Below are 20,524 nucleotides of genomic sequence, written 5' to 3' on the forward strand. Positions count from 1 at the left end.
CGCTGCAGCAGCTTTCATTCTACTTCGTTTTCCTATGCTTTTCATTCTTGTTCCTTACAGTTGGTCTTCCACAGGACAGCTGGAAAGATCTTCCTAATACACAAATCTGAACAAATCACTCCTCTGACCACAGCTTCTGGTGGCTTCCTATTGCATGACTAAAACCCAAAGACTTGCATGGCTGCAAAGCCTGCATGATCCAGACCCCATTTCCTCTCCAGGGTCACGTCCTGCACTCACCCCTTGTCCCTCCTCTCTAGTCAGGCTGGCTTCCTGCCCTCTCCTTGGACATAGCAGTGACCCCACATCAGGGGCCTCACCCTCCGTCTGAATCTCTTCTCCCAAATACACCCATTCCCCTCCCTCACTTGGTTTGGCTCTCTGCTCAACTAAAACCTCATCAGAGAGGCTTTTCCCCACCATGCTACCTCAAATAGTAGAATCGCCTCTTTGTCTCTTCACACTGCTTTTTCTTTACAGCAAATCATAACATATAGTCTTCTGTTGTTGTTGTTATTTATTCCTGTCTCACCCAAGTAGTATGCATGCTTCATGACATCAAAGTTTTTGTCTTTGTTTGTTTTTGGTTTTTGCCATTTTCACTCCTCTAGTCCCTGGACCTAGGGACATCTGATAAATAAATGAAAGCTCAATAAATATTTGTTGAAGATTGAAGTACAAATCAAAACACCTAAGTACTGGACAAAAAGAGGTTTTCAAAGTCCAAAATGAGGCATAAGCATAATAATGCCCAGTAAATTTGGGGTAAAGGAGTGAAAAAGCCAACACATCAGTCAGCAGGTATGTAAACCTATCCTTTACCTACAGCATGCTGGGAATTCAATGCACACTTGACATTAATTCCTACTTTGGGACATCATCTCTGTACATGCTGGGAGGCTACTCTTGAGATTTTAAATAGTAAATACCGTAACAAGTTTCCTCCTCCCTCTTGCCAACGAACTGAGACTGAAAGTTCTGAAGAAAGAAAGAAATCACTGTCTCAACCAGAAGGCCCAGAAGATTCAATTACTCCATTGAGGAGAAGATCTGGACAACGCCCCAGGCCTGGAACTAGGAAATTGGGTTAAAGTCAGGTTCTGCCATAAACTACGAGAGGGAGCTTTGGGCAAAGCACTCTTTGTTTCTAATCCCATTTTCTCTATTGCAGAGCTTCTTCACGTGGTCCCTGTAAAAGACGACAATGCATACACTCAGGCATCCTGAAGGCTGAGTGGTCAATCCATCATCTGTGTGGTCCTTGTCCTGTGCTAGCTAATCTCTAGTTCACCTTCCCTTGCCTGCCACTGGTGAGCTTTGTCTTAACAATGATCTGATCTAGTCCCTCGCCGGCTCAAAAACCTTTTCAGACTTTCGACTTGAACCTCCAATGGTTCAAGCTTCTTCACAAACTGAACCCAAACCACCTTTCCAGTCGTATTTTGGCGCATTCCTGGAACTTGCCCTGCACAGAACTGCTCCGCCATTCCCCAATTCCACCACCCTTTATTGCACATGTGTGGGAGATGTGCCTCAGCCCCTGCCCCCACCCATCCTCCCTTCTTCTGTTAGAGAAACTCTAGGCACTCCCCAACCTCCTCTTGGTGTTCTCTCAGGCACAATGTTGAATAACTGATTATTTGCAAGAATCTTTCCCCACCAGACCAGGATGTCTCCATCTGATCCCTTTTCATGTCCTTAGCATAGAATGGTGTAATGCACACAGTAGGTGTCCAATGCTTGCTCTCTCTCAATATTTCTCAAATGGCTCTCTCAGGCCTTTCCAGCCCCTTCTCTGACTTATGGCTTGGAGGCAATATTACGAAGGGGTTTCTTTAACTTTTCTACTGCTGAGGAAATACATTAGGAGATGCCACTGACGGACCACTCCTAGGGACTTCCAGATACAGGCAGGAACTAAGTAGAGGGACAGAATGAAGCTAGGGACCTTTCTCCAGGCTTCATAAGTTATACCTTTAAAGTGTGCTTCGTTTTACTGGAAGTGCTATGAATTCTCAAATGAGGCACACCCTAATACAAATGGAAATGATTTTCAACTTGTTCATTTTCAGGATTATTCACGATTCTGTTCCTCTTCATGACGGTAGAAACTCCTGAATTGACTATAATTCAAAGCAATTATTGTTCTTTAGCTGCCAAGGTGCCCTGTTATTCTTTTCTTAACTATCCTGGATGATCTGAGCCCAGTTCAATGAAAAGCCTATTTTTTCCTAGCTCTGTACCTTTTCATTTGCTAAATTTACAGCATTCACATGAAAGGAAGAAAGGAAGCCCCACTTTTGCCCCCATTGGGAACATGATATATGGGTTTTAATTGCCCTTGTAATTATACCCTTGTCCAGCTCTGCGCAGGTATGGTGTAGAAATTAAACATTATAGCAAAGCCTGAGAAGGCCTCATTGAGGTAGGAAGACGACGGCTTTGCAAGATTTCCTGTCACCAGGAGAAGGAAAGAGAAAAATGAAAGGTGGTCTGGGAATGTTATAAGCTAGCCAGCAATCTCCACTGAGGAAGCATTTTCTGTCTATGACCGCCTCTAAAACTGTGCGAGCTGTAAAGCTGGGGATCCCCTGGTGGTTTGATATTCAGCTAAGGCTGGCTGAAAATGGCAGAACTTGGATTGCTTGGCTCTGAATTAGGAAATAAGCACAGCAACAAAGGGAAACATGCTATGACATTTTCTAAATATTTACTAAGGGGAGTTGACAATTCAGTGTCTGGAGCCAGATCTGGCAGTGAATTCTGACTGCCTCCTACACCTTCCCTCGATCGCCATCTCTATCTCCAAAACCAGGTGACCTTCACCTCTTGGGGTTGGCAGAAAAAAGCAGCAACCTTGTGAAAACCCAGCAAATGCTACATGGTGATTCGGGCTCACAGACCACTGCATTTATTCCTCATCCCCAGATTTTTTATATGAAGTACAGTAAGGAAAGACCTGATTATAAAAACAACTGGGTCAATACAAACTACTTTTAAGATAAAATACTTCTTTGCCCAGCAATTTCTGACTAGTAATATCCATACAGTTTCAGAACCCAGTATCTATGAACAGTCCCTGCCAGTCCTCATCATAAAATCAAATGTCTCATCTGCCCACATGACAGTTATTTTCATTCCTGATCCTCCCAGGTCAATTGATAAACGTCAATCAGCAAGTCTGAGGTTTTGAAAAAACATTATGGATAATGAAGAAATGTACTTTATGTCACTTTATGACCACCTCTTGCTGGTCATGTTTCCTATACTTTCAAGTCTTATACAAAGAGTATAATTTTGCATTTGCTCTTAAAGTCTGAAATAACACACTTCAAGAGCAATTTGGTGATTGGGTTTAGATTAAAACAGGTATCTGACAGTCCCAATAATTCCCCAGAGTCCTTTCTTTCCCCACAGCCCCAGAAATGCTACATAATTATTTTAAGTCAAGATAGTAATCCACAGGGGCACCTGGGTGGCTCAGTGGGTTAAAGCCTCTGCCTTCGGCTCAGGTCATGATCCTCCGGTCCTGGGATTGAGCCCCGCATCCGACTCTCTGCTCAGCAGGGAGCCTGCTTCCCTTCCTCTCCCCCTGCCTGCCTCTCTGCCTGCCTCTCTGCCTAATTGTGATTTCTGTCAAATAAATAAATAAAATCTTTAAAAAAAAAAAAGATAGTAATACACATACCTATTGGATAAAAATGTATACATCTGTATGCCTAACAAGCAATGGGAAAGTTATGGAGCAGTTTATAGTTTAATGCTCACTGATGTCTTCTCACCTGCCTGTCTCCAAAACCTGTTTTTTTGTTTTAAGATTGTACTAAGATTAAAATACATCCTCTCGCAAATCTCCCTCAAAGGAAAGAAAACTTCACTGGTTTGGTTAGGCACGACTTCAGGAAATAAACCCAATATTGGTCTTGAGAGAAAGACAGGCATGACATGGGCAAGAATGATAAGAAACATGGAAGGCAGGTGCCATGTCTGTACAGAGATGACCAGGTAAACTACAATTAGGTCTCCCCTTTAGGTAAGCAGCCCCACAAACAGAGGCTGGACTCTGTGACCTCCAAGGTCCCTTCCCACTCCAATAGCATTTGCCTCGTGAATTTTTTATAGTCATCCTCTGTCCTATCACACTGTCCCCATGCATCATCAAACCCTCCTGGCCACTTCCACGACTGAAAGGAAAATCTGTTTAAAAAAAAAAAAAATCCATGCTTTGACTACTGCCAAAATTACAGTTCTGTCCTTGAAACAATGACCTGAACGTAATGGGCCAGGCTAAACACCTCTGAGCAAAGAAGTGGTCAATACCATCTTCAGGCAATATTTTTTAAAGCTTCTCTGATGCAGAATTATAACCCAAGGTCTTGGGAGGGAAAGACTGTGAAGCTAACAGACCATCCTAGAACTAAACCTCTCGAACTGCACACTTCTATTCCCTGCCCCATGACTAACCTTAAAAAGAGGGTAGGAACTTAATGGCTGAGTTTGAATCCAGGCCCCACCTCTCATTAGCTGTATGATGTGAGGCAAATTTAATTTCCTTGAGCCTGTTTCCGGACTTGTAAAATGCTGGTTATATGAACTACCTTGCAGGGTTACTGTGACAATAGGATTAAGAAAAGCCTCCGAAATAAAAAAGCGCCCCTGAGCATTCATTTGTTCATTCTCCCATTCATTCATCAAAAGATTAACTGAGCGTCCACAACCAGCCAGGCACCAGTACATTAAAGATGGGGGGGAAATGAAAGCTATTCTTACTTTTATTTACCCAAACAGCCTGTTTCCAGAACTGTGGCAGAACTGTCAGATTTTGACTTCAGCTCAAAACTTTCATGACTAAAATAGTCATTTGTAGTTTGTCAGATATGATCCCACAAGGGAGCACACTTACTGCCTTACCTTTACACACCCCAAAGGTAATCACCTAGTAGATGTTTGGCCAGAGGGCACCTTCAGAACACTTCGAAGAAGCAACAACCAGAGGAAAAAGTGGTATCCCAGCTCTCAGCTGGACAAGCCACTCAGGAAAACTCGATATGTCTGTACTACAAGACATGTCCTGGATGCCTGGGAGTTTTTGGGCGCTTTCAATTCCACGAGTGGACTCTGAGTCTTCCGAGAATTTAGGATTAACAGCTCTGGCTCATCCCCAATCTTTGTGACTGGGCCACTAATGAAGCTAAGAGCAATAGCTAAAGGGTCTAAAAGCCATGTTTTTGTAATGTATAGCTTATGGTTTTCACCTGTGTTTTACTCTACAGTTTGATAAAGGTCAGTATAAATGATCCCCCTATGAGGAGTCAGTTGGTTTCAAGGCTGTAGGCTCTTCTTCAATGGGAGCCCAGCATTCCTTTTCTTAACCAGCCCAAAGCCTCCATGCAAGTACAAACCTAGCTGTATTGGGTGCTGGGCACTGTGTACACTTAAACATTTTGCACTTACAATTTAAAAAAAAAAAAGAACAAAAAGCTTTCAAAGACTTTTTGGAACCCAAGGCTCCTAGCAGAAAAGTAAAAGTCTGACCCTGGCATAAGAAATAACCTGCCCTGGATCATAGGGTGGTCAAAGAGGGAATTCTAGAATAAAATTCAGAGCCATCTGTGAAGCTAAGGATAAGTTAGTGGACAGCAGAGAGATGCCTAAAAATTTTGATATGAAGACTCCTCTCATTCAGGAGCCACCTGAGTCATTTTCCCTAGAAACTGAAGGATAGAACAGGACTACCTGAAGGCTGTGAATTTTGCATTGTTACCTCCTACATGGAGGTGACAGCCTAGGCTCTTCACAGGAGTCATGGGTACAAAACTACTGTCACTATCTTGCCCCCCCCATGCATCTAAAAATTTTTTTTCTAAAAAGTGGATATTCATTACCCTTCAGCCAGTTTAGCGCATTATTATCAACTTCTGGCCCCTCTAATTGCTCACTGAAAACAGTGGTTTGGATATTAATAGGCTATAAATCAAGGCCCCACCTAGGGCTCGTTGTCACGGAAACAGTACTCAAGCCCACAGCGGCTTCCCCACCCTGGGGAAGTCTGGGCGACTTGGTGGGAGTTGGGGATGCTTTTAAAGCTCTTGTTGTTTCTTCCACTTTCTGCTATTTCTCAAGGCCAAGTTGTTGGAGAAAGAGGAACTGGTGAGGCAGGTGAGAGTAAAATGGACCGTAGCAGCTTGGAGAACTCTTTGGAAGAGGAGGGCAGGAGGTCCTTGGAGTATGCCTCGGGCATTCTGTTCTTTCCTCCTTGGGTCTGCACCTAGCCACACTCTCCGCGTCGTTCCCAGCGTCCGGGGATCAGGCCCCTTCGCTGACCTGTCCTGTCCTCCCTGCCTGGGCGCTAGGCTGCCGGGGGAGCGCGCGGACAAGTTCCCCAGAAGAAAATTTGAGCGGCCCCGGGGTGAGAAGCCCGGCGGCAGGAGGCAGAGAGGGCAGCGCGACGCTCCGACACGCTGGAAACAGAATTCCCTTTGCCCCACGCCGGGGTCTCGGAGTAGGTGGCCCGGGACTTGAACGCTCACCGCCCTCCCACCCCCGCCCTCCCAGAGCCCCGGGGCTACGCTCCAGGATCCGGCTCTCCAAAGCAAAGCGCCCGACTCCCCAAGTGCCTCCGAAGCCCACGCGGATTCCCGCGCCCCAGGGTGTTCGCTGCCGCAGCCGCCAGGGCCTCCCGGGCCCCACGCCCCGCACCCAGGGCTGAGCCCCCACCCGGCCCCCTGGGCCACCCACGTCACGCGCCCCCTGGGCCCAGCGCCTCTTCCGCGCTGGCGCTGCGCGCCCCAGCCTCGCGCATCCGCATCTGCACCCAGCCCCCGCCGGCCGATAGGCCCTCCGGGACTCACCTGCGCTGGGGCTGTAGCGGCGGCCACCCCGAGCCCGGGGGCGGCGGCGGCGCAGGGGGAAGAGGGCAGCACGGGGCTCCTAGCACAGCGGCCGCCGGGCGCCTGGTGCTGCCGAGCCGCGGACCCGCCCAGAGATATAAATAACATTATCTGAGGAGGGACATTCCTGCCGGGGGACATCGCTGCTGCCGGGACCAGATAGTCCCGCGGCGGGGGCGGGGAGGCGGGGCCGCAGCCTCCCGCAGCGCCAGGCCCAGCCCCCGCCTTCCCCACCCACTCCCGCACCTGCCAATCAGCCTCCGCGCCGGGGGGCACCTGCCAGGCCTCCGCCCGGGCTCCGGCGGCCGGCCTCCGCCTCCTGGCTGGCCGCCTGGGCCCCGGACGCCAGAAGCTCCAGCCTCCCGCAGCGCCCCCATCATCGTTCACCTCCCCTAACCGCGCGCTGCCGCGAGCTCCCTGCGGCGGGAAAAGGGTTTCACTCCGCAGCCCGGGCCTAATTCGTGCGCCCTGAGCAGCGAGCCTGGACACGAAAACGACCCTTAAAACACACGCTTAGACCGTAGGGTGGGCGAGGCAGACGCCGGGGCCGTGCGCCCCAGCTGCGGCGGGTTTCAGATGGCGAGATTGTTCCCAGGGACTGGCGTGTTAGAAAGCACGCTCCGGGGCGGACTTCACTTGGCAGGCGGTGTGAACAGACGCTGGGAGGCTCCCCGCCCCCAGCCCACAGCCTCAGTGTCTCTTTTTCTGTCTGCAAACCTGGTGCGGTAGGGGCAGACCCAGCACTGCTGACCGGGCGTAGCCCACAGTCCCACAGCGCTAGCATATTGCAAGGACTGTAATCAACAGGCAAACTGCCACACCAGCCCACTGGCACCTCCTGTCCTGTCCCGCTTTTCAGGAGAGCAGGGGCTTCCTCTCTGCAAAATTGGATGGGGTGGAATGCAGTAGGTCAGAGAAAACACTAGAACCAACGGTGCCAAAGACGAAAAGACACGGCATCTCCGAGTCGCCCGAGAGAGATTCACAGAAGAAAATGGGCAGTTTGCATTTTCTTGACTTTCTTAAGATACAAGGTTATTGTTCAGTAACACTTAGTGGTACGTACGCTTCACGGTAGCTTTCATTTCCTTTCTCCATCGGTTGTTCCTGGGACGGTGTCTCATCCAGGTACCAGCCCAGGCTTTCTCAGGTATTAATGCATGGCAGTGGAGATTAAAAGCTCAAAGAGATAGAAAAGAGTTGCAACTTTGACTAATACTGCCTGGTATTCTTAACAACGGAACAGTCTTAGCCCTGAGTTATTTGCTTCGGAGTATAATTATGCTGTTTTCCAGGATTTACTAGGAAAAGGGTGTTTAATTGCCGGATGTGCATGCTTCGTTTATATATTGAACAGATGCAAAGATATTTCACTTCCTGCTGCAGCCACACTTCTGGAGAGTAGGCATTTAGACACTGATATGTGCTAAGTGGGGCAAACTCCACAGATATGACAAAGTCACAGAACTCTCCACCCTAGGCCCCTGATGTCTGGACCCTTATTAACCTCAATTTCTCAAGAGACACTAGTAATATAGGAAAGATGATAGCAGAATATTCGCGATCAGCAATTATGTCCCCCCCATCTGATAACATTTAAGGATCTATTTGTTTATTACTGAGTTAGAAACAGAAAGATCTCTTTCATTTAAAAAAATTATTTAAGAATCAAATTCTGGCAAGAGAAACTCAAGAAAAACAGGCCAGCTTCAAAAGCTGAGAGTATGATAGATCTCAAGTAGAAATCCTTGATCTGTTTTTGAAAGGAAAAAGTGGTGAGAAATTATGCTTTTAAAAAGCCTTGTGTGAATAAACTTACTAAATAAATTCATGATTCCTGAGGATTGCAGCTCTGCAGCTACATAATTGTATACTACATAAAACAAATAATTCCTTAGCTATAAGTCTGTGGCACTGAACTGAAAAGTTGGAGACATATTTTTTAAAATTTTATTTTTTTATTTGATAGAGATCACAAGTAGGCAGAGAAGCAGGCACGGTGGGGGGGGGCGGTGGGGAAGCGGGCTCCCCACTGAGCAGAGAGCCCAATGTGGGGCTCCACCCCGGAACCCCGAGATCATGACCCGAGCTGAAGGCAGAGGCTTAACTCACTGAGCCACTCAGGTGCCCCACATATTTTTTGGTAGCCTTGGGATTTATAATTTTCAACAAGAAAAATTAATATGATAAAAGTACCAAATCAGTGGGCAGATTACCCTAGGATTTTACAAACCAGCTCAGCTGCTTTAGTTATCTCCACTTTAGCTGAAAGCTAAATAATTCAATACAACCTCATTTGCTACAGAGCCTGTTATCCTGACAGCATCCTCAAATGCTTTACAGCTAATAGAGTTACAGTGAAATGATAAATCAGAACTGAGGGAGACAGGAAATTTCAAAGTACAGAGGGAAAGGGCATTGTTAAAGAAGGAGGAGGAAAAAATAGAAAACTCCAGGAAGTGGGAATGAGAAATTGGGGAGAGATAAGAAGGAAAAGCTGAATATATGGGTTCTGCCAGAGAAAACACTAGAACACTAGAACACTGGCACCGTTGGTTCTAGTGTTTTCTCTGGGCATTGTTGGGCAATGGAGACAACAGGGATTTTTCTGAGGATAGTATGTAATGCCTCCTGAATTGTCTGACGTGTGGGAAATTGGCTTTCATTCTCTTTGGTCCAGGGGCTGCACCTCCTTTACCCCATCCATGTTGACGCTTCACACTTCAAGCTACCCAGCAGGCTCCCAATAGGTAATCAGCAGTGCTGGAGCCAGAAGGGAAGGTGTGCGTTTGAGACTAGACCTTGTCAGCCAGTAAACCAGAAAGTGAGAGGAAGCACTCACAAGAATGGCCTACCCAGCTCCAGCTAGTATCAATAGATGAGGCCAAGAGGATATACATTAGGACAATGGAGGAATCTGACACAAAGGGAATTTTCACTTTCTATCTCTATATTCTCTGAATTTTTCACATTGAGCCTGTATTATTTGATAATCAGTAGAAATCATAGAGACAATAATAGGTAGAGATTAGATCCAAATGAGTCCAGCACATGCATTTAACTTTTCTTCCATTCCAAATCTCATAAAAGGATTTAGAATAAGAATTTAACAGCACAGGGAAACAAAACAAAGGCTGATCAACTCCCCAAGCATTTTTAGGAAATCCCGAAATATAGAAAAGAGACAGGATCTGATCTAGAGAGAAATAAAATGAGAGAAAGTCAAAACAGGTTCAGGAGATGGAATCGCTTAGGGAAGTTCCAAGCATGAGTCAAAGGATATAAGAGAAGGAGGGGGCCCTAGGACAGAATAATACATCGAGGATTATTCCCTCCCTGCTGGCTTTAAGTATCAGATGTTTGCCTGTGGGATAAAGAAGTGAGGAGAGATCTTGGAACCAGAGGAAATGACAGGGAACCTTTTCTCTCTCATGATAGCATGTGTGCCTTTCCTTCCCAGAGAGACAGTGGTAAACAGAATGGGCAGGCTAATGAACTATCAAATAAAAGATCCTCAACTCAAATCACCAACGATTTTGTCAGGGTTGGGGAACAACTACATGAAAGAGATTTTCTAGACTAGAAAGAAATGACAGCAGAGGAAACTAAGTTAGGAAAAGGAAACAGAGATAAATTTAAAATGAATTTAAACTTTATTCAGCAAGATTTGAAAGGATATTGCCATCCATGACAAGCAATAAGAAAACAGGGAAATTTTAAATTGAAATTGAAAATTTATTAGCTGATAAGCAGAACAGACCAAGTTGAAAGGCAGATTAGTGGAAACAGAAATTCTCCCCAAAGACAAAGCCAAAAACAAGATGGAAAGTTTGTAAGAATGGCTGAAAGCCATGGAAGCAAGATCCTCAAGGTCCAATATCCATCTGATAGAAGTTATACAAGGAAAGAGAAGAAAGAGTAGAGGAGATATAATAATGAGAAAGGAGAATAAGATTTCTCAGGATTGAAGAAAATATGAATTTTCAGATTATAAAATCCTGAATTTAGAAGAGGATAAAGATTTTAAATATAGTTTATAGCTTTATGACAGTTTAAAGTTTATGATTTTATTTATAAAATCCAATAATTTGAAAACAATTTAAGAAAAAACCAAAAACTATAATAAACTATCTTCCTGTGCCTTGAATTAAGACTATTTTTACTGAGGGACATCTGGGTAGCTCAGTGGGTTAAGCAGCTGCCTTTGGCTCAGGTCATAATCCCAGGACCCTGGGACTGAGCCCCACATCAGGCTCCCTGCTCAACCAGGAGCCTGCATCTCCCTCTCGCTCTGCTTGTTGCTCCCCTTGCTTGTGCTTGCTCTCTCTCCCTCCCCTTGTCAAATAAAAAAATAAAAACCTTTTTTTAAAAAAAGGCTATTTTTAAAAAGATTTTATTTATTTGACAGAGAGATCACAAGTAGGCAAAGAGGCAGGCAGAGAGAGAGGGGGAAGCAGGGTCCCTGCTGAGCAGAGAGCCCGATGCGGGGTCGATCCCAGGACCCTGAGATCATGACCGGAGCCGAAGGCAGAGGCTTAACCCACTGAGCCACCCAGGCACCCCCGCCCAAAGACTATTTTGACTGAATCACAGAACTGAAGTTATTTGCTCGAAATTTAAAACTACTTGACTTAGAAATAAACATATATATCAGAAAGCTACTTACCAAATGAAAAGCCAAACCACATAAATCTGAGCCTACCTGATGTTCCCACTCATTCAAAACCCTGCTAGCAATGGAGGGATCCAGAGGGTATGCATGTAATGTACGGAAAACTTCAAAATAGTACCTGGAGCTCAAAAAACATCAGTTCCCCTCTTTGCTCTTCCACCAAGAGATGTATTTCATGAAACTAAGCTAAAATTTCCATCCCATTTCTGGAAACATCTAGGGGAACCATGCCCTCTACAACTCCCAAAGACAAAGCAGCAGCTGGACCAGCTGGAAAAGCCCTCCATTTACAATATAGAGGATGTAGGACCAAACTTCTCCTTCAGATGCCTCAAACAAAATGGTCACTGTAAGGAACCTGAGAACCCACAGCAGGTATGCAAATACCAAACTGACCAGAGCAGCTGACACCAATTTCAAATTGGTGGGGGGAGGAGCAGAACAAGGCTTACATACTATCATCCACTAGTCCATGGAAGCACCAGCCAAGCTTCAGAATAAATGAACATCTTTCCTTCTACAGCTGTTCCTGAGCTTTTCCTCCCTTTTCAGGATGAGACTGTTACCTAAAGGATGCCAGCTTGTACGGGTATAATAGCAGGCTTATCTTGGGGTGTTCCTGGAGGTGTTAATGTTCTTCTACAGTTGTGCTGTAGGGCTGTATGGGTTTGCTAGTGTTTCCGTGACACTTAACACAGACTGGGTGGCTTGGACAACAGAAATTTATGTTCTCACAATTCCCAAGGCTAGAAGTCTGGGATCAAGGTGTTGGCAGGGTTGTTTCTTCTGAGACTTCTCTCTTTGGCTTGTAGATGGCCATTTTCTCCCTGTCTTTGCAAGGTCTTTCCTCTGTGCCTGTGTCCTTATATCTTCCTCTTTTTTCTTTTTTTCTTTTTTTTTTAGGATTTGATTGATTGATTTATGATAGAGCACAAGTGGGGGCGGGGAGGGGGAAGGGGCAGAAAATGAAGGACAATCAGACTCCCGTGGAGCAGTGGGCTTGATCCCAGGACTCCAGGATCATGACCTGAATCGAAGGCAGATGCTTTACTGTCTAAGGCACCCAGGCGCCCCATAATCTCCTCTTCTTATAAGAACACTATCGTACTGGATTAGGTCCACTCATAAGACCTCAGTTTACTCTCATTACTTCTTTAAAGGCCCTGTCTCCAAATATGGTCTCTTCCTGAGGTGCTAGGGGTTAGGATATCAACATGTGAATTTGGGGGCCCATAATTGAGTCCATAAGAGAGGCCCCATCTTTTCTCACAATAACTGCTTCTGTAAGCCTACCTGCTCTCCCATTCTCTAGTTTCATTCTCCTTCAATTCTTCTTCCATATAGTAGCCAAAGTACATTTTATAAAAAAGAAATCTGATGGTGTCACTCCACTACTTTAAATCATCTAGTGGCGGGGCGCCTGGGTGGCTCAGTGGGTTAAAGCCTCTGCCTTTGGCTCCCGTCATGATCCCAGGGTCCTGGGATCTAGCTCACATTGGGCTCTCTGCTCAGCAGGGAGCCTGCTTCCCTCTTTCTCTCTGCCTGCCTCTCTCTGCCTACTTGTGATCTCTGTCTGTCAAATAAATAAATAAAATCTTTAAAAAATAAAATAAATCATCCAGTGGCTCCCCATTGCTTTCAGGATATAGTTTTAAGTTTTGCAGCACCTAGCACAGTTCCTGGCTGCAAAATGTACTACATAAAGGTCTGATGAGTAAATAAATGAACCAATGAGCAACCAAATCATGGAAACTAAAGGAGAGCTGCAATTGTGGAGATCAACCAAGAACTAGGTAATTCAAAGTCCTTTCTATTTGGCTTAAAAATATGTATTTGTGATTTTTTTTTTTCAGGAGAACCACTTTCTTATTTATGTTTGAGTAAGGTTATTTAAATGAATTCACATTCCCTGAGAAATAATTGGCAATATTTGTGCCTGAATTTCACCAGCTCCTTGGCCCCCTTGGCACAGTCATACCTAACTTACTGTCTACAGGTGAGAAGTGGAGCCAACTAAGTAGGTTTTATGTTCACATCTACTACCAAGTTCACCTGCAGGGAAAAAGGCCTGCTGTCTTTCAAAGTCTCATTCATAATGAGGCACAGCAAATGCAATGGTGACTGTTCAGCATGGAATTTTGTCTCTGTTTGCCCTACCTCTCAGTGTCATTTTCAGACCTCATCCTTGGAGCAAGGCCACACTCCAATATGCCAAATACTTGAGCGCACAGGATTAAGAACATCCAAAGGTAGATCAAAAAGCATTACAGTGAATTGATGTTGCTTTGACATCAACATTCTTTTTTTTTTTTTTAATTTTCAAAGGTATGGCTGGAGGTATGGATGGAGGTCTACCATTGACCAGCCATGACATCAACATTCTTATCTTGAGTACTCCACAAAGTGTATAATCTGTATGTGGATAATTGAGAGTGCCTAAACCTGAAACTTTGTTCTCTTCCTTTAGATATTTATTGAGCCAGGAACTCAAATTAAGAGGAGAAACAAGAGTTACAGTTCAACCAATTAAAGAATTTTTTTGTTTACATGATGGTTATTGCCAACATAAATGTTCTTAATTGCTTTTATTTGTTAGTGAGCAGTTTGCAAATTTTAAAAAAAATTTTTTCTAATATTAACCAAGACCTTTGGGAAAATTTCAATATCGTTTGGAAAGATATTGCAATAAAAGTCTTCATTACCTCTGCAGATTCATCTCGTTTTCTGTTCTGTGGGATATTTGTGCAGCTGCTTAACTTCTGTTTTGATATTTCTTCAAAGCTTTAAAGTCTACAAGAAACTATGATTCAACTCAAACATGATTTATTTTGTAGAATAACTACATCTTATCAAAAACATCATTTTTCCTCATTTTCCTTTGTGTAAGGCAAATTCTATTTTTAAAGGATTACTTATCATTTTCTTTTTACCAAATGCCATATAATCATTTTTATTCAATTTCATGAAGTAAATTGCTATCATTATCCTTATTGCTAGATAAAGAAACCAAGAAACTCAGAGTTCAAGTAATTTTCCAAAAAAAAAAAAATCACATAGAACTCCAAATGTCTTGCTTATTAAAGAGTTATTTATCCAGGAAGCACTATCTCCTGGTTCTTGAATTAACACATTCCCATAATATTTAATGTAGATTATCCATAGTATAGACTAATATATTTTTAAAGATTTTATTTACGAGAGAGAGAGAGATCAAGTGAGAGAGAAAGAGAGAGAGCGAGCATGGGAGAGGCAGAAGCAGACTCCCCACTGAGCAGGAAGCCTGGCACGGGACTCTATTCCAGGACTCTGGGACCATGACCTGAACTGAAGCCAGATGCTTAACTGATCAAGCCACCCAGGCGCCCCTAAACTAATATTTTAAGTCAATAATTAAGCCAAGAATTAAGCCCCAAATTATGCTGAGCATGCGCAAGCAGCAACTTTATGTGGCTTATCCTATTCTATCATCATCTTAATCATCAAAATACACATAATGACGCATATGCTCTGGACCTTCTGAAAGAAGCAAAAACTATAGGCCCTTTTTTGGAAGGGTTTCAAAGCTGTGTCTGAAGATCAGTATCCCATATCTGACCCCAACCCCTGCTAAACCTTTCTCCACTCCCACTCCTTACCTCTACCAAATACTGCCAGTAATTGATAAGTAGGGGCTTGCCTCATATGATTTCAGATACTTGAAACCATATGGAATGCCCTCATTCCAAAGATTATATAGGAATCCACAAACTTATTTCATAACTAACAACAAATGTTAAAAATGCAAATGACCCTGGGAAGAATTCGCTTTTAAGGTACAGCTTTGTGGCTACTGGAGGAAGAAAAAGTCAGTGCCCCTTAGTAGCATTTTAATAGCTCAGCAATTTTTTTGAAAAGAAGTTAGCTCAGTGGAATGGAAAAAATCAGTAGACGTAGTCAAAAGACCTGGATTCTATGCCCCTTATCTTCTCTGTGCCTCCGTGTCTCTTCTGTAAAATGATGGCACTGAACTAGCTAATCTCAAGGACTCTTTCAGCTCTAGCTCTCTATATTTTACACCTATAGTGAGAACATTCTATATATTCATTATAATAATGTTCATTAAAATGAAAAATTGGAAATCAATGTCCATCCAAATGGAATTGGTTAAACCATGTATGGTGTAGACACACACACACACAGAAATAAATTCTATGTAGTCAGTTAAGTGACAATGTGGTTTTATATTTGTTTATGGGAAAAGACACCATGACACACTGCTAAATTTTCTATTTGACTAAGAAAGAAAGTATCAGAAAGGATACTCCTAAAATGTTATTTCTAGATGGTGGAATTAAGAGTAATTCTTACTTCTTTCTCTATTTTTGGATAGTGTTTGGATATTTTAGAAGCAGAGAATATTTTCATAATAAACAACAAAGTTATTTTCACTTTGGGAAAGATACTAAAACGTAAATAACAAATATTCTATCCTTTTCTGTGAGCAAGTTTTGCTAGACAAGAGGGCCAAAGCAAGAATAGCAGTGACCTAAAGGAAAACAATGCCTAAATATTTTAATCAATACCCTGATAGTGAAATAAATATGTGCCTTAAAAGTAAAGAACTGTTCTTGTTACACAAATTGGGCTCAGCTGATTTTTCTTAGTTATCTCAGTCATGACCAGTGTTGGGAGATGGATATGCTTGCTCCCTCACCAGTTTATCCTACACCCAATGAGAAGATTGGTCAAGTCATCAGCCTGGCCATTGGATCCAACCCAAAGCTAACCATCTGAGGACACAATTAATCCCATAACTTTGTATTCTTTACTCTACGCTTTATTTATTTAAGTTTCCCAATGTTGCCTAATCAATCTTGATAATTGTCACCACTCAAATTTGAAAGCATGCAGAATTAAGTATTTGAAGGTAGACAAAATCAGACCAGATAGAAAATCATACATAATTCAACAAAGGAGGAAGAACTGAGCTTTCTAAATCCAGAATGGCGAACGAGAGTTTTGACCGAAGTTCAAGATTGGTAAGAAAACAAAATGTTGCAGGAGGCCGTAAATTAAATACAGACCAACACTGTAGCTATTGTCTTTCAAAAAGTGTGGGGTGGGGCCCGCAGAGATTTCAATGAAGAATGAAATCTCTGGGAGTCTGAGCAAGCTAAGTCCATGGTACTCTGCTCTTCCTGAGAGAGCCTTCTGTTGACAATGAAATTTTTTTTTTTAATTTTATTTATTTATCAGAGAGAGAGAGGAGGAGAGAGCAAGCACAGGCAGACAGAATGGCAGGCAGAGGCAGAGGGAGAAGCAGGCTCCCTGCTGAGCAAGGAGCCCGATGTGGGACTCGATCCCAGGACGCTGGGATCATGACCTGAGCCGAAGGCAGCTGCTTAACCAACTGAGCCACCCAGGCGTCCCGACAATGAAATTTTCATATTGAGTTCCACATTATTTGCTTGTCACCAGCTGTATCATGCCTTCTATGCTAAAATCAATTTCCGTAATTCTCAATTTGGGGGGTCATTGGGTATATGGGTTAACTATCCAGGAGCGAGACACTTGGGAGAGGAACTACGCTCACATGGAAGAGAATTTCTCAAGTTCTGACCCACGGCAGCTCAGGAAGTCAACTGGTGTTTGCGTGCTGGAAGTGCTGGAGGTGTTAAACGACACTGCAAGTACTATCATTTTAAGTCAAGGACAGCCTATATGTAATTAGGGGGAGTGTTTTTTATGAATTTATCACTTATTTTATCATATTCTGCTTCCTGAGAGGATTTTGAGGAGGTCCTTGCATTTTATTTACCAGAGCAGCTTCATGTATTAGTCTTCTCTTTCCAACTAGATTGCATAATGCCTGATACTTAAAAGCATGTCTTTGGTTTCTATTGCTCAAGGTGTCTGGTAGAATGCTGAGCAATGACTGATGGACATACATAAAAATAATACTGAAGTGTAACGAGCAGAAGTACATAGTTACTACTGGTTAATTTAATTAGGAAAGCCATGTTACAGACTCTAGCCCTTCTTCTGGATCCCACAAAGGACAGGGTGATCATATGTCCCAGTTTACTTCAGGCAACCCTGGTTTACACCTGTCGTCCTGGCAGAATCACTCACTCGCTTGTGCTCTCAAAAGTGCAAATTACACAAGGACCCTATTGATTAGGTATCACTAAAGGGCCTCCGAATAAATTCCAATATACAAAAAGCAATTCGGCTTTAGCAGTAAACGAAAGCTTTGTGGTGAAAGACGACCACAAAGTACAAAGTTAAGATTACATTATTAACTGCTTGGTATTTCCTAACACCAGTTAGCTCTATATAAGTTTAAGTCAACTCTGCCCTCTACTGTCTTATGACAGTATTATGACATCATGAAGCTAGCACCGTTTCATCTTCATTGGCTGAAACTGATTATGTTGGTCCTCTTGATGACTTTAGAGGGCTGATCCTCAACCTTGAACCACTACAATTAATTTTTAAAAATCCCCACTGCCTATGCTGTCACCCTGATCAACTAGGTCAGAATCTCTGAGGATGAGACCCAGAAGTCAATTTTTTTTAAAAGCTCCCCAATTGCTACCAATGTACAGCAAAAGTGGAGAACCACTGCCTAGAACGTTAGATCAAATAGCCTGCCATGGTTCGCTTAGTTTTTTTTATTCCATAGCCCAGATTATACTATTCTCTTAATCATATCTGGAAAAGCCTTAGAAGTTAGAAGAAAATGATGAGTGCATCAGGACAAATCTACATCACTACTGAAAAAAAATGGCATTTAAAAAAGCCATTCTAAGGGATGGTGTCTTCCTTGGGTATAAAAAAATATTTTTAATTATAGTGATGACATGGACAGTACTTACTCAGAAAAGAGTCTGTTACGCCATCAGCTTTGATGGCGCAGCTCAGCCCTAATTCTCTGTTGATGGAATTACGTGCTGAAGAAGCTCTAAGATAGCCAAGAAAGTTGAGCCAGAAGATGGGGGCAAATGAGGTAGAGCCCATTGCATTAAATGACTGCTTCTTTTTGTGTGAATGTTCAGAAACTTGTTAATGGAGTTTATCATATGGAAAAGCACTGATGCGAAAGCCCAGGAAATCTGCTGGTAGAAGTTGCATTAATTAGAACATTAACTAAATTAAGTCACTGGGGGGCAGCGAATCCCAAAGGGAATAACAGAGAAAGGAGAAAAATACAGAAAAACCATTAAAAATGAGGCACCTGAGTGGCTCAGTGGGTTAAGCCTCTGCTTTCAGCTCAGGTCATGATCTCAGGCTCCTGGGATCGAGCCCTGTTTCAGGCTCCCTGCTGAGGGAGCCTGTTTCCCCTGCCTTTCTGCCTACTTGTGATTGCTCTCTCTCTGTCAAAGAAATAAAATCTAAAAAAAAAAAAAAAAAAAAAAAAACCAAAACAAAAAGGAGAAAAAGAAAAACCCTTAATAAACAGCAAGAGACGGTTTTTGCAGAAAATTAACCATGAAGCAGGTTTTTAAAAAAAGTTTTCTTTATTGGAGAGCGAGGGAGAGAGAGAAGGGATGGGGGCAGAGGGAGAGATTCTCAAACAGACCCCACTAAGTGCATAGCCTGACTCCCTCTCACAACTCTCACAACTGACTGAGCCACGAGGCTTTATTTATTATATTATTTTATTTTTTATTATTTAAGTTTTATTATTTATTATTTTATTTTATTATTAAAGCCCTAGGCTTTTAATAATAAGTGACAGGTTTACTTCCCACTCCTTTTTTCTAAAGTTCACTAGGAAAGGCTAATGGATCTCGTGTCTGAGACTGGCCTTGTTAAAAGAAGTCTTATTCCTCTTAAACTCTTAACCAAAACTGTGCAATCAGCCAGAGTGTTGGCATAAGAAACAAGGGATCATTTGGGAATTTTGATAGTGAGCATCAGGGTAAAAATCCCCTGTGAAAACAGAAACAGCAGAGGCCTCCTAATACTAAAAGGAGGGGAGAGGAAGATGCATGTGACAGATGTTGGTGTCCTTGTACACCGCATCTGGGATTACATTATTCAGTTCTTCAATCCAGCCAAAGGCAATACTCTTGGCATAAGTGGGGACAGAGTAGAGGTTTGGAAGGAGCACTGGGAATTATTCTAAATGATTCTGTCTGTGCTGGTTTTATTGTCTGTGGAACATCTGATACTTGTAGAAATGCCTTTGCAAGAAAGGAAGGAGGACAAAGTAAAAATGTTTCCATAAATATATTGTTTCATAAGAATGGTTCTTACTCTTTTCTGGACAACAGACCTCTGTGAGTATCTGATGAAGGCTATAGGCCCTTTCCCCAGGGGAAAATGGACATCTTAAAAATTTAAATTCTATTAATTAACATATAATGTATTATTACTTTCAGAGGTAGAGTTCAATGATTCACCAGTCTTATATAATACCCAGTGCTCATTACATCACATGTCCTCCTTAATGGAAAAAGGGAAAATTTAATACATAATTTTACATATAGTTCAATCCTAGTTTAGGAACACTAGACATACACATGGCCTACAGTACATGAAAAGGTGCTCAACATCACTGATTATCAGGGAAATGCAAATCAAAACTTCAATGAGATATTAATTCACACCTGTTAGAATGGCTAGTATCAAAAAGACAAGAAATAACAAGTGTTGGCGAGGATATGGAGAAAAAGGAACCCTTGTACACTGTTGGTAGGAACATAAACTGGTGTAGCCACTATGGAAAATAGTATGGAGGTTCCTCAAAATAACAAAAATAGAAATACCATATCAACCAGTAATTCCATGTCTGGTTATCTATCTAAAGAAAATGAAAACAGTAATTAAAAAAGATATGCACCCCCATGTTCATCACAGCACTACTTATAATAGCCAATATATGAAACAACCTAAACCAACAGATATAGAAAATGTGGTGTATATATACACAATGGGATATTATTCAGTCATTAAGAAAATTGAAATCTTGCCATTT

General features: G+C 42.8%; 1 protein-coding gene across 1 annotated transcript in view; it reads right to left on the reverse strand.

The window, feature by feature from the left end:
• Positions 1-7,085, reverse strand: part of SPTB (spectrin beta, erythrocytic) — a 124,352-nt gene extending 117,267 nt beyond the window's left edge. Inside the window, exon 1 of the mRNA XM_004738933.3 lies at positions 6,852-7,085. The gene's annotated coding sequence lies outside the window, so the exon portion shown is untranslated. The remainder of the gene's footprint in view (positions 1-6,851) is intronic.
• Between the last annotated feature and the right edge of the window lie 13,439 nt (positions 7,086-20,524).

Source organism: Mustela putorius, unplaced genomic scaffold (genome assembly GCF_011764305.1).
Source record: "Mustela putorius furo isolate JIRA1106 unplaced genomic scaffold, ASM1176430v1.1 tig00000129_pilon_pilon_pilon, whole genome shotgun sequence".
NCBI classification, from domain to species: domain Eukaryota; kingdom Metazoa; phylum Chordata; class Mammalia; order Carnivora; family Mustelidae; genus Mustela; species Mustela putorius.